The following is a 15,070-nucleotide window of genomic DNA, read 5'->3' on the forward strand; positions in this document are numbered from 1 at the left end:
ATGAGCTGCATGGGCCACGGACAAACGGCAGCAGAAGGACATGGCTAAGCATTTTAACGACTGCGTGCAGTTGTTAAAGAACATACAAATCCAACAAACACATACAGAACCAGTATCTTTATTTTAAATGAAGGAATCTGATAAGCTATGAAACTCTTTTTCACAGATGTCCATACACCACACCACCTATGACCAAATGACCCGGAATGCACCCAATATTATAAGATCTTGGAAGAAAAGCAGGGTTGAACTTTTATGGTACTTGGATGGGTGACCACCATCCATACAACCCAAGATAACACCTATAAAAGCCCAGATATATGGATTAATTAACCCAAAAGCTACTTTAAAATGTCCGATTATAATTGCCTCCCAACCAAAAATAGGGAGGGGATGGAGATGCACGTAGCAGAGGGGAGCAGATGTTCTAGTAGTAGTAGGTACTTTTACTAGAGGTGGGATGGTGGATTGTAATGTGGTACAGTCCCTAAACAGAGGATGCTCAGTAACCCAGTGCGCATATACACATCTGTGTGAAAAATAAGTGTATATATAGGCAGTCCTCAACTTACAAACACCTGCACTTACGAACCTGCTTCCATCAAATATATATTTTATAACATTGACTTTAAACGCGAACTTGCACTTGAAAATTGAACCGCGTCACTATTTTGTTCAGTGGAGCAATCCTCCGCGACATGTAATAATTCAGGATGGCGCTTGGAGCAAGTGTTTGCCTATAAGTGTGTGTGTGCACGCGCACGTGTCTATGTGTATGAAAGTGAATGTGTGGGGAGCGGTAGTGTAGCGATTAGCCTTCGAAAGCGGCGACCCGAGTTCGATTCCCGTTCATGGCCAACACCAGTGACGATTATGTGAACCGGTCCTGGGCGTCCCCTAGATCGACCCAGCCTCAAATGAGTACCTGGTGCGATGTGTAAACACCACCACTGGAGAGACAAAGGCAGCGAGGCATGGTGCTGGCCAATCACCCCCTTGTGTGCCATGCCGGCCTTCATAGGTGCTGCTCACTAACAGTACTTTCCCCAACAGTCTATTAAGGCTATACGGGGAGTCTTTGTCTGCGACGTGCGAATGCAGTGTACTCACCTCCGCCTCGCTCTGCTGGCGCAGCATGTCCAAATGCTGCAGCTGTGAGCGTCCGATCTGTGCGTTTTCGCGGTACTGCTCCAGCTCTGTGTGCAGCTCGGCCAGCATACGCTGATACCAAAGAATCCCCGCATGCAGGGATCCCAGCTCCTGGCTCCTCTCGAACAGCTGCTTGGGCCACAGGCAGAGGGACAGAGAAAAGCATTTTAACGACTGTGTGCGGTTATTGTAGAACATACAGATGCAACAACAGACACATTTAGAACCAGAATCTTTATTCATATTGGAGGAGTCTGATGAGCTGTGAAAATATTTTTCACAGATGTCCATACCCCATGTTTGACCAAATCACCCAGGATGCACCCAATCTTGTCAGACCATCATGCACACAACCCATGATTACGCCTATAAAAGCCCACATATATGGATTAAGTAACCCAAAATCTGCAGTAAAAGGTCAGATTAAAATCGCTTCCCAAACCAGGACAGGGAGGGCATGGACATGCACGTAGCAGAGGGGAGCAGATGGTCAGACCCTACACAGCCTGACGACTCAAGTGCTGTGTCACGGTCAGACCTGGGCCGTTCCGGGGCCAGGAGAGCCTGGGTTCTCAGCGGCCGTGGGAACGAGGCTGGGAGCATTACCTGACGCAGAGTGTCCTCATTCTCAGCTTGGGACGTGGTCAGCTGATCCTGCAGCGCCGACAGTCCCTGTTGGGGGGTGGAGAGCTCCGGCTGGGCACTGGCGCGCTCCGCCTCACTCGCTGCGAGCTCCTCCTTGCTCGCCTTGAGCTCCTCCCTCAGCCGAGTGATTGTGTCCTCGTCCTCCTGAGCCTTAATACAGGCAACGTTCGTTTTACCATCGTAATCATCACCATCATCATCATGAACAGCCATGATCCGTCCACCGCTGAATGTGTTTTTGTGATACTGCTGGATGAAAGTTTCCCTGAGCCATACCGGTCATGGGAATTAATTGATCATACTTCATCACACTGGTCAGCACGAAGTGGTACACCCAAGACTGGGTCAGATTTCACTGCCCACCAATGCTAGCCATGGTTGGTAATCAAACTCGGACAGCTTGGTTCAGAGTGCAGAAGGCTCATCACAGTAAATTAATACGTTGTATATCATCATAAATATTTCGCCGCACAAGGGTCTCCTCCTCTTGTGAACGCTGCCACAAATGTCTTAAAACTCAAACTTTAATTATCTTTATTTTACCAGCTAAGGCCTACTGAACTATATAGCTCTTTTTCAGAAGCGACCTGCCCACAAATGAAAGTTCAACGAAGTGGCTTATCATGTGGAAATGTATTGCAGCTATAGAATCTAAACGCACGTTTCTAAATGTGGAGGAAGAACCGGAGGACCCGGAAAAGATCCACGTGACCACAGGGAGAACATGCAAACTCCAAATATACAGGTGTCGGGGTTGGGATCAAACCCACAACCTCCTGCATACAGGCGAGGTAGTTAACATCTCGCCACCGTGGCGCCCCTCTTCAGTGCCAATCGCGGCTTCACCACGCGTGCCCTTGCGAGCCGATACCTTCTTGGAGTTGCGCTCGAACTGCTTAAAAGCATCGGTAAGGGTGAGCCGGACCTCCTCCAGCCCTGTCGCCAGCTCGCAGGCCTCTTTCCGATGCGCGTCCTGCTGCTGCGCCTTCTCCATCCCAAGTGCCTGGACGTGCCCCTCCGACTCCTTCAGCTACAGGCACGCACACGTTCCACAATGTTGGATTCATGTCTGGGGAGGTATACTGAATATGGTGTGCAGAATGTGGAAATATTTTCTGGGTTGGAAAAGACCCAGCTGTAATTAAGCCCGGCTTGCAAACAGATAAATAATTACCACTTAAGTCATTTTAACTCTGTGGTGTGCATATAGCTGTGTGTCTGCAAGCCTATATTGTTTCTCTAACAAATGCAAGCCAATCACATTTTAGAAAAAGTCCTGTAAACTGCAGCTGACTTCATAATTAAATTGTATTCATTCTAACTGAAAGTATTAAAATGTGAGAAAATACATTCGCAACTCTGAATCATGACAAATTATGAGAGGGAGTGAATTAGTTAAAGGCCTAGTCAGGGATTGCCTTGTCTAGTGTAATTACCTCATCCAACATTCACCTATCTGCAGACAAAATTAAGAGCCATGAGGGGAGGACCGATCCTGTGGTCACAATTATACCTTTTGCCATATAGAAATGCATTATCATACTACATTCGAAAAAAAAACCATTCTGGCTGTCTGCCCTCCTGGCTGCATCCATATTACTTATATAACCACTTCAGGTTTCAGCCACCTGTGATTAAGCCAGGTTCACATGTGCAGTGAGTTAATGATCTCAGCCTGATCATCAATGACTTCACAGAAAAGCCCATGAAAACAATGCCGGCTTTACACTAAATCGAGCTAAGTTCCAGCTCTGAAAACCAAAGATCAGACTGTTTTGTGATGAACATTACTCATTACTCTCCATAGCAGGGCAGATATCAAAGTATTTCCTCCTATTGTGTGGGTACCAGAGGGCACTTAAATATTTCTCAGAAGTAGTTATGTGATTTATGCTTCTGCAAACCATTCTCTAACATGAAACTTGAACCATCTTCTTTGGTTCTTTCGGTAAAGTCACGTAGAATGAGAATAAAATAATAAATTGATAAAATAAAATAACACAATAATATTCTCACGACGTTTCGGCCACAACACAAGCGGCCTTCATCAGGTTGTTGTGGCCGAAACGTCGTGAGAATATTATTGTGTTATTTTATTTTATCAATTTATTATTTTATTCTCATTCTACGTGACTTTACCGAAAGAACCAAAGAAGATGAATCATTGCAGTCACGAAAGCTTTAAATCGAAATGAAACTTGAATTTGGAGCTTTCGTGACTGCAGGAATTATTCTTTGGTGTTTTATTATTAATTTTATTATTTCTTATTTCTACGTGACTTTACCTAAAAAAACATTCTCTAACATGCGATGGTGCACTGCTCAGGCGATGAGGACAGGCCTCATGCACACACATGGAGGTGGGGGGGCTGCCGCATAAGGCTCTGGTTACCTGGTGCTGCAGCCCGGCGATCTGGCCGTGCATGCACTCCATCTCAGCATCCGTGTGCTGAAGTGTGTGCTGCAGCTGCACCACCTCCTGTGCCCTCGCGGCCTCCTCTGCCCTGGAGACTCCCAGCTCGGCCTTGAGAAAGTCCGTCTGTTGCTCCAGAGAATTGCCTGTCGGAAGGGACACAAAACCATGGCGATAAAGACAGTACAGCCACCAGTGGCAGCAGACAGAGAAGGAGCAGCAGCTCAGGAGGAAGAGTACCAGCAGCGGGAGTAGTAGCAGACAGAATAGGTCTGAGGTCCCTCAGACCTATTCACCAGCTTGCATGCAAACACAGGGTCCAGAATAATAATATATGCACAGGAAGGGCCTAGTGAGAGAGCAGTTAGTAAACCCAGTGCAGTCCTATGTTAGACAGCGGAAGTGGTCCACGTGGGAAATGAAGTAAAAACGAGGAATTACTCGTTTTAACTCGTAAAAAGAAGTTATTGGTGCACAGTGCTCGACAAAAATTAGTGTTCAATGGGTCCGTGGATTCAGAAAGATTTTGGAGCACAGGCCCCTACCCACCGGTCTCCTCGCAGCAAGCGTTAGCCTCCTGCAGTCGTTGCTGCAGCTCCAGTACTTCATGCCGCAGGTTGTCCACCTCGGTCTGCTGCACCTCTTGGTTGGTAAAGAGGTCGCGCATGTTCGCTCTCAGCTCCGCGGCCTTGGTGCCCAGCCGCTCGGTTTCAGTCCCGCGCTCTCGCGCCTCTTCCCGCGCCGCCACCAGGTCTGCCTCTGAGCGCCGCAGCAGCTCGTCACGCTCCTTCAGCGCCTGCGGGCGGAGACGGGCAGCATCTAAATTACACGTAATTACAACATGTAATTTGAATATATTAATAAATTGTTTAGCATTCATCCAAAATATTGAGAAAATAAGTGGGCTTGGGCAGGACACATTGCTGTTGCAAGAAGGGGGGTGGCTGTTGTGAGAGTGGAGGCCTCACCTTCTGGAGGACCGTGATGTGCACAACGTGAGCGTCGTACTCTGAATCTTCGTGCATATGTGATGCACGATATTCGGCCAGCTCTATGTATGCCAGATGCAGAGTCGCATCGTGCTCACGCCTCAGCTGCTCCTCGCGCTCGCCCCACCGCACTGCCTCCAACTCCACCTGCAGGCTGTTGATGGCCTGCGAGTGTGCCATTAGCTGCTCACGGGCAGAAGGGCACAGTGTCACAGGCACGTGCATGCATAGGTGGGCATCCCTTCATCACAGACACATGCAGCGTGCAGATGAGGACAGGTACAGACATACAGACACACGGAGCATGTAGTTGTACAGAGAGATAAGAGACTATAGACATGGGCAGGAGGCACAAGAAAATAAATTACAGATGCAGAGACATACACACAAAGATACAAGCAAGTCATACAAATTTGGACACATTATGGAAAGACAGTGCATGTGGAGAGAGCTGTACATAGCCAAAGGCAGAACATGCAGAGGGAGACAAGATAAGAATGCGGAGACACGGGCATTGAGTACAGAGACGCACATACAGGCGCCTCGCATGCAGACGGACGCACACGTGCAGTGGATGCTTTTCAAGATGAAAATAAGAAATTGAGATTCTATTGTAAACAAATCAAGAACTACAAAAATATGCAAGGTAAACACCTGTGGTCTTATTGAACATACCACAATCACGTTTAAAATATTTAGAATGATAATAGAAAGTCAAAAAATAGAACCATGATACATTGTATACATCAATCAACGATTGGTAAGCGTGCATACAACATGGCAACGTTCTTCATCATAAGATAATGAAGAAACTCGTTGCACCCAAATGTTCATCTTCAAATTGAGTCAATATTCAAAACAAATAACTCACAACGCCTCCTCACACCATGTCGGTCATGGGAATGTGTTTGACTATACTTCCCCATGCTGGTCAGCACCGTACAGATGTATTAATCAATAAAACATAATACATGCACATTATGTGGGGAGATGCTATGATACAAAAATTTAGTTTGATCTGCTTTTATCTTTTCATTTTCAACATTATTGGGAATAAAACCATGGACCACTCGCTACAGTGAATTTAGCAAAATTTATTACGGAACCAAAATATAATTCGATGGGTTTTTTTGTGCACTCATTTGCAACTAGGCTGAGACCACTATGCTTGAGAATCCGGTTTAATCACTGTGGTTGGGCGGCTGTAATCCACATTCAATCCTGGCATCTCAGCCATGCTGGCACAGCATGTCTGACCCCTGGGGCACCTAGCTACCTCCCAGAATGCACTCATTTAATGTGCCATTTCCTTGACGTTCAGATCGTAACTCTGAATAAAAACTCAACGCATGAATCAATAATGATGCACTTAATAGGGCAGAGCTTCTAAAAGGTGATGTTTCAGGCAATGGCCTTCATCGCATCAGAGAAGTCAAAGCAGTATCCATTGCAGCGTTATTGACGAATATGTTGAGGTTTTGTTATCTCTGCTTGTGTGCCACGCAGCTTCACAACGTGAACACGTTATTTGGGTCTTTCGGTAAGGCCATGTAGATACAAAAATAATAAAAAAATAATAACAATATCACGACATTTCGATCGCAACACAAGCAATCGTCATCAAGTGAAGGATATGGCAGGAGAGCTGCCGAGGCAGGAAAAAATATATGGCGGGAGCGCTGCTAAGGCAGGGAGTTAAAAAGGTTTGAGATGGGTGTAGCTCAAGGGTCAGTGGGCAGGGCTTGATGAAATTTGCATGTAAATGTAAGATCGACGAAATCTTGACAAACGAAGTTTCATTTTAGCCGTGCTCCGTGTAACAAGGGGACAGGGGGGTTGGTGGTGGCCACAGTACCTCCTCAGCATGGTTTTTCTTGAGTTGGTGCAGCATCTCATGGAGACTCTTCTCTGTCTGGCGCAGTGCGCCACGCAGGGTGGCGAACTGCGCTCTTGCCCTGCTCAGATTGTCCCGCAGGGTCGATACCTCCCGGGACAGGTGGTGCATTTCTTTCTCCGGCATTTCCAACTGCGACGGGAGCAAGGGCACATGGCACGGGCACGTTAGCGCCTCCCAGCGTAAATCCTGCCTTCAATCGCATTGTGACATGCCATTCGCCATCGGATGGTGGAGACAACACCATGGCACATGGCAAGTGAGGTGCCTAATACACAGGTAAACACACATAGGACAGATGGGCTGACACCCACACACCCAAGCAAAGGCAACACCACGATTCCCCGCACAGCCTAAACAGAGTGGTAGAATGCGCAGCAGCGCTGGCCTAGGAAACGCACCCACACCATCTTCATTTACATTCGCTCAGCCAATGAGAGTGACAAATGCTCCAAGACAACCAGCATTTATGGCCATGAGTACTTAAAAATCAATAATTTCGTCAATGTTAATACAATATTTGAACCTTATGGGGTCCCATAAGCCCCCGGCTCTCGCATAAACTGCGTTGCGACGTCATTTTGTCTGTTGAAGGCGAATGAAACGGCAATCTATTCCTCTCGACGAGCTCTACACGATGCGCTAATCAAAGTTTCAAAGTTTGGTTTCTTCTGCGCATTCGTCCTCGCTGCGCTTGGACGGCATGACAACAGAATGATCCGCGCCAGGTAGGTCGCGCCGTTTATGTGCGCGGTGTGACGGAGTCACCAAAAATTTATTCATTACGATTTTGACTTACGTTTATTCGCGACCTCGGGGTCCCGCCATAAGGTTAATTTGATATTCAGTTTTATCACAGTACGCTCTGAGCCACACAGCGCTTGCCAATTTTTAAAAGACAAACTCGTCCGCCGACGTGTTTGCTCCTCCTTGGTCTCTCTGCCTTAGCCCCAAAATGTCTGGGAATGTCAACATGCCAGTGATAAGGCCGGTCGAGGTGAGTGAGCATATGGCGATTACACTGGTGAGTACAGTACATAATACTTCCTGATGCTATTATTTAAAAAAAAAATTCGTTTTGATGGAATGTTTACCATCTGTTTTATTACTCTTATAAAATAGCGCTGATACTGATACTCCAATGAAGCCCTCATTTATTGTTCATAAGCGATAACGCTGTCGAGAAGTCATCCCCATATATAATGGTATAACCCTTTTCGCGCTGATTTCCTGAATGCTCATTTCTCCACATAGGCATCTTGAGCGCTAAGCGAGACTGCCTGTATTCATTTCAGCCTAAGTCGACATAGGGGAGTCCCAACACTGGCTCAGATATCCCTCGCCACTGGTGTTAGCAGGTATTTGTGGTTCATGCGGACTTGCTGCCTTGTAAAAGGTGTCAATCTGGTGTTGGGGCAAAGCTTTTTTTTATCATTCCATACACGTTTGCATTTTAGCTGGTAAGTGGCAGAGTGGTGGCCTCCACTCCAGCCTAGATTTGTGTCTGTCCCCTACCTCTTGCCGAGTACAACTCCTCTGACATCAAAACACAAGGGGCCGTCCATAAATGACGTCACGCGATTTTGGACCCCTCCCCCTTTGTCACACGGTGTCACAAAAAGTCAGACACCCCCCAAAAAAAACATGCTTCAAATCGCTTTAGTTCATAGTTCCATTTATTTGGTATAGCCCTGTGAGCCATTCAGCTCTTGAATCGGGTGCAACCGCAACAAACAAAAACATGAACAAGAAAACATCTTAAACTATTGTCATTGTAGTGCGTATTAATGTGGTGCTGCACTCTGATGTTGTAGAACATTTATTAAAAGTATTTAATTAAGTAGAACGTGTTGTCTATTTTTATTTAAAATTGCGCATTTTGATGTGACATCACATTTCTCAAACCCCCCCCCCGTCACACAGCGTCACAAATGTCTGCCCCCCCCCCCAAGTGCGTGACGTCATTTATGGACGGCCCCCAAGAGGTGGCACTACGCACCTACACTGTTGACACATTCATTGTCTCATGTGTTGCTTTCCCAACTGTGGTCTGTTGAAGAATATCATGTATATTCTTGCCGACGCAGATAAAGAAACACAGGTGCTCAGATCGCTGGCTTTGCCCGAATTACAGGCCACCACGCAGCGATAAGGAGCCCGCAGCGCTGACGTAATCAAATGCAGCGATGACGTCAGATGCAGCGATTACGCCTTCGACTACAGCGATGACGACATCGATTAGTGATGACGTCATCAATTACAGTGACGACGTCAATTTCAGTGAAGAAGGCATCGAATACAGTGATGATGTCATCAATGGGAGTGATTACGTCACTGGCTTTACCCAAAAAGGGCGGAGCCAATGGCTCGGGCCTTATTGCGTCACCAAACGTCACGTGACCCCCAGGCACAGCTGCTGGGAAATGGCAGTTGACACGAGATGCTATCACCTTGGCAACGCAAACAAGGACCAACTGCCCAGAGAAAGCTTTCTCCGACTAAAATCCTTGATGAAACTCTCAATCTGTGATCTTAAACTATGAACCTCGTTACCCACGCATCAAGCGCTCAATTTAAAGTAAAATTTAAATATTTAAAAAATAATATTTTTTCTCGATGTGATCACAGTACTATATTTGTTACTTCGTATAACTCCAACGCAAGAGGTGGCGCCACTCACCTCCACTGTTGACGAATTTGGAGTCTCCAGCGTCGCTTGCATCTGCTGCCGTCTCTTGAAGAACTTCATGGCTCCTGTTGGGGGCGCAAGAGACAAACGCAGCCGCTCAGCTCGCTCGCCCTGCCGGAGTGACGTAACGCCATTGGGGTCGGAGGTGAGAGCGCAGGAAGTGACGCACTTGGCCCCGCCTACCATGGGCGGAGCCAGATCACGTGCCCCCAGGCACCCTATGGGGGCAGAGGAAGCTGCCTCCGTATCAGCCAGGGCTCAAAGTTCTCGACGCGGCTTTTGCGTCTGCGATTTGAAACTCGGAACCTCTTCACCCACGTGTCGAGAGTTCAATGTTTGAATGCAATTTAATCGAGGCCACTGTCTTGGTATGGTCCTTTGACTGTTGGTGTTTTGCCATCTTGCCCAAGCTTGGATTTGATGTTGACAAATCTACAAGAAGGTATGAGCTTGCACAGTTTGATTTTACATGACATTTATTCGTGACTTGACTACATTTTCTCAATCCTTACTCGAGTATCTTTAATTGCATTTTGTTGTTGATGCAACTGGCTAACCCGACCCTTCTGGACGTGTGTGAAAGAGAACGTCAAAACTCATGTAAAATACAGATTCTGATTTATCTACACGCACACGCGGAAGGCAAACGCGGGTACCTGGCCTCTATGCAGCAGACACGAGTAATGTATTATCTTTCAGGATGTTATTTAGAACTTTATTGAATGTTATGTCACCAACCAAACATCGAGCATAGCAACAAATATCATGCAACACTCTGGAGACAGACACCTCCCTTACCGACCTCACCTCATCCTCCTCACCCCTAGCCTCGTCCTCACCCCTAGCCTCGGCCTCCTCACCCCTAACCCCTCACCTCGCCCTCCTCACCCCTCGTTCTCCTCACCCCTCATCTTCTCACCTCGTTCTCCTCACCCCTCGCCTCGTCCTCACCCCTAGCCTCGGCCTCCTCACCCCTAACCCTTCACCTCGTCCTCCTCACCCCTAGCCTCGTCCTCACCCCTAGCCTCGGCCTCCTCACCCCTAACCCCTCACCTCGCTCTCCTCACCCCTCATCTTCTCACCTCGTTCTCCTCACCCCTCGCCTCGTCCTCACCCCCGTTCTACTCACCTCGTCCTCACTGCTCGCCTCATCCTCACCCCTCGCCTCATCCTCACCCCTCGCCTCATCCTAACCCCTCACCTCGTCCACCTCACCCGTCGTCCTCAACCCTCACCTCGTTCTCACCCCTCGCCTCTCGTTCTACTCACCTCGTCCTTACCCCTCACCTCGTTCTCACCTCATCCTCACACGGCTACCTGCACTCTATGTAGTAGACGTGAATAATTGACTATAATTCAGATTGTTATTAATAACTTTATTACATGTTTTGTCACGAATCAAACATCACCTCCTCCTCACCCTTCACCTCGTCCTCACCCCGTCCTCACCCCGTCCTCGCATCTCGCCTCGTCCTCCTCACCCCGTTCTCCTTCACCCCTCGTTCTCACCCCTCGCCTCGTCCTCCTCACCCTTCACCTCGTCCTTCTCATCCCTCAGCTCGTATTCCTCACCCCTTACCTCGCCCTCACTTCGTCCTCCTCACCCCTCACCTCGTCCTCGCCTCGTCCTCACCCCTTGCCTCGTCATCTTTACCCCTTAGCTCATCCTCCTCACCCTCACCTCGTCCTTCTCTAACCCCTCGCTCTCCTCACCTCGTCCTCACCCATCACCTCGTCCTCCTCACCCATCGCCTCGTCCTCCTCAACCCTCGTTCTCACCCCTCGTTCTCCTCACCCCTCACTTCGTCCTCCTCACCCCTCACCTCGTCCTCGCCTCGTCCTCCTCACCCCTTGCCTCGTCATCTTTACCCCTCAGCTCATCCTTCTCACCCTCACCTCGTCCTCCTCACCCCTCACCTCGTCCTCCTCAGCTCGTCCTCTTAACCCCTCGTCCTCCTCACCTCGTCCTCAACCCTCACGTCGTCCGCTTGACCTTTCACCTCGTCCACACCCCTTACCTCATCCTCACCCATCACTTCGTCTTCCTCACCCCTCACCTGGTCCTCCTCACCCCTCGACTCGTCCTTCTCACCCCTCATCCTCCTCACCCCTCGTCCTCCTCACCCCTCGCCTCATCTTCCTCACCCCTCGCCTCATCTTCCTCACCCATCGTCCTCCTCACCCCTCGTCCTCCTCACCCCTCGACTCGTCCTCTCACCTCAGCTCGTCCTCCTCACCCGTCGTCGTCCTCACCGCTCACCTCGTCCTTCTCACCCCTCACCTCTCCCTCGCCTCGTCCTCCTCACCCTTAGCTCGTCCTCACTCCTCGTCCTCCCCTCCCCTCGCTGTCCTCACCATTAGCCTCGTCCTCCTCACCCCACACCTCGTTCTTCTTACCCCTCATCTTGTCCTCCTCACCACTCGACTCGTCCTACTCACCCCTCACCTCGTCCTCCTCACCCCTCGTCCTCCTCACCCCTCGTCCTCCTCACCCCTCGTCCTCCTCACCCCTCGTCCTCACCTCTCCTCCTCCTCACCCATCGTCCTCCTCACACATCGTCCTCCTCACCGCTCGTTCTCCTCACCCCTCGTTCTCCTCACCCCTCAGCTCGTCTTCCTCACCCCTCACCTCACCTCGTCCACCGCACCCAGCGCCTCGTCATCCTCACGCCTCGCCCACCTCACCCCTCACCTCGTCCTTCTCACCCACACCGCGTTCTTCTTACCCCTCACCTCTTCCTCCTCACCCCTCGACTCGTCCTTCGCACCCCTCACCTCCTTACCTCTCGTCCTCCTTACCTCTCGTCCTCCTCACCCCTCGCTCTCCTCACCCCTCGTCTTCCTCACCCCTCGCTCTCCTCACCCCTCGCTCTCTTCACCCCTCGCTTTCCTCAACCCTCGTCCTCACCTCGTTTTTCTTCTCACCCCCCGTCCTCACCCCTCGCTCTCCTCAGCCCTCGCCTCGTCCTCCTCACCCACACACCTCGTTCTTCTTACGTCTCACCCCCCCTCCTCCTGACTTCTCATCCTCCTCACCCCTCGCTCGTCCACCGCACCCTGCTCCTCATCCTCCTCACCCCTCACCTCGTCCTCCTTACCCCTCACGTCGTCCGCTTGACCCCTCACCTCGTCCTCTTGACCCCTCACCTCGTCCTCTTGACCCCTCACCTCGTTCTCACCCCTCACCTCGTCCACCTCACTTGTCCTCAATCCTCACCTCGTTCTCACCCCTCACCTCGTCCTCCTCACCCCCACAGCTCGTTCTTCTTACTCCTCACCCCTCACTCTCCTCACCCCTCGTCCTCCTCACTCTCGTCATCGTCACCCCTCGTCCTCCTCACCCCTCACCCATCGTCCTCCTCACCCCTCGTCCGCCTCACCTTTCACCTCGTCCTCCTCACCCCTCGACTCGTCCTCTCACCTCACCTCAGCTCGTCCTCCTCACCCGTCGTCGTCCTCACCCCTCACCTCTCCCTCGCCTCGTCCTCCTCACCCTTAGCTCGTCCTCACTCCTCGTCCTCCCCTCCCCTCGCTGTCCTCAACATTTGCCTCGTCCTCCTCACCCCACACCTCGTTCTTCTTACCACTCATCTTGTCCTCCTCACCACTCGACTCGTCCTACTCACCCCTCACCTCATCCTACTCACCCCTCGTCCTCTTCACCCATTGTCCTCCTCACCCATTGTCCTCCTCACCGCTCGTTCTCCTCACCCCTCGTTCTCCTCACCCCTCAGCTCGTCTTCCTCACCCCTCACCTCACCTCGTCCACCCCACCCCGCGCCTCGTCATCCTCACGCCTCACCCCTCACCTCGTCCTTCTCACCCACACCGCGTTCTTCTTACCCCTCACCTCTTCCTCCTCACCGCTCGACTCGTCCTCCGCACCCCTCACCTCCGCACCCCTCGCTCTCCTCACCCCTCGTCCTCCTCACCCCTCGCTCTCCTCACCCCTTGCTCTCCTCACCCCTCGCTCTCCTCAAACCTCGTCCTCACCCCCACACCTCGTTTTTCTTCTCACCCCCCGTCCTCATCCCTCGCTCGTCCTCCGCGCCCTGCTCCTCACCTCCTCACCCCTCGTCCTCCTCACCCCTCGCTGTCCTCACCCCTCGCTCTCCTCACCCCTCGCTCTCCTCACGCCTCGCTCTCTTCAGCCCTCGCCTCGTCCTCCTCACCCCTCGTCCTCCTCACCCCCACACCTCGTTCTTCTTACTTCTCACCCCCCGTCCTCCTCACTTCTCGTTCTCCTCACCCTCTCGCTCGTCCACCGCACCCTGCTCCTCATCCTCCTCACCCCTCACCTCGTCCTCCTTACCCCTCACGTCGTCCGCTTGACCCCTCACCTCGTCCTCTTGACCCCTCACCTCGTTCTCACCCCTCACCTCGTCCACCTCACTTATCCTCAACCCTCACCTCGTTCTCACCCCTCACCTTGTCCTCCTCACCCCCACAGCTCGTTCTTCTTACTCCTCACCCCTCACTCTCCTCACCCCTCACTCTCCTCACCCCTCGTCCTCCTCACTCTCGTCATCGTCACCCCTCGTCCTCCTCACCCCTCGTCCTCCTCACCCCTCGTCCTCCTCACCCCTCGTCCTCCTCACCCCTCGCCTCATCTTCCTCACCCCTCGCCTCATCTTCCTCACCCCTCGCCTCATCTTCCTCACCCATCGTCCTCACCCCTCGTCCGCCTCACCTTTCACCTCGTCCTCACCCCTCGACTCGTCCTCACCTCAGCTCGTCCTCCTCACCCGTCGTCGTCCTCACCGCTCACCTCGTCCTCGTCCTCCTCACCCTTAGCTCGTCCTCACTCCTCGTCCTCCCCTCCCCTCGCTGTCCTCACCATTTGCCTCGTCTTCCTCACCCCACACCTCGTTCTTCTTACTTCTCATCTTGTCCTCCTCACCACTCGACTCATCCTACTCACCCCTCACCTCACCCTCCTCACCCCTCACCCTCCTCACCCCTCGCCTCGTACTCACCCCTCACTTCGTCCTCCTCACCCCTCACCTCGTCCTCCTCACCCCTCACCTCGTCCTCGCCTCGTCCTCCTCACGCCTTGCCTCGTCATCTTTACCCCTCAGCTCATCCTCCTCACCCTCACCTCGTCCTCCTCACCCCTCACCTCGTCCTCCTCACCTCGTCCTCCGCACCCCTCAGCTCGTCTTCCTTACCTCGTCCTCACCCCTCACGTCGTCCGCTTGACCTTTCACCTCGTCCACACCCCTCACCTCATCCTCACCCATTACCTCGTCTTCCTCACCCCTCACCTCATCCGCTTTACCCCTCAGCTCATC

The 15,070-nt window shown here is 51.3% G+C and overlaps 1 long non-coding RNA gene across 1 annotated transcript in view; it reads left to right on the plus strand.

Annotated features, from left to right (window-relative positions):
• Positions 1 to 9,611: 9,611 nt before the first annotated feature.
• LOC142922817 (uncharacterized) overlaps positions 9,612 to 15,070 on the plus strand; it is a 29,188-nt gene continuing 23,729 nt past the window's right edge. Inside the window, exon 1 of the long non-coding RNA XR_012940361.1 lies at positions 9,612 to 9,924. This is a non-coding gene — a long non-coding RNA (uncharacterized LOC142922817). The remainder of the gene's footprint in view (positions 9,925 to 15,070) is intronic.

Source organism: Petromyzon marinus, unplaced genomic scaffold (assembly GCF_048934315.1).
Source record: "Petromyzon marinus isolate PM22_M1 ecotype Great Lakes invasive population unplaced genomic scaffold, UKy_Petmar_22M1.pri1.0 PM_Scaffold_18, whole genome shotgun sequence".
NCBI lineage: Eukaryota > Metazoa > Chordata > Hyperoartia > Petromyzontiformes > Petromyzontidae > Petromyzon > Petromyzon marinus.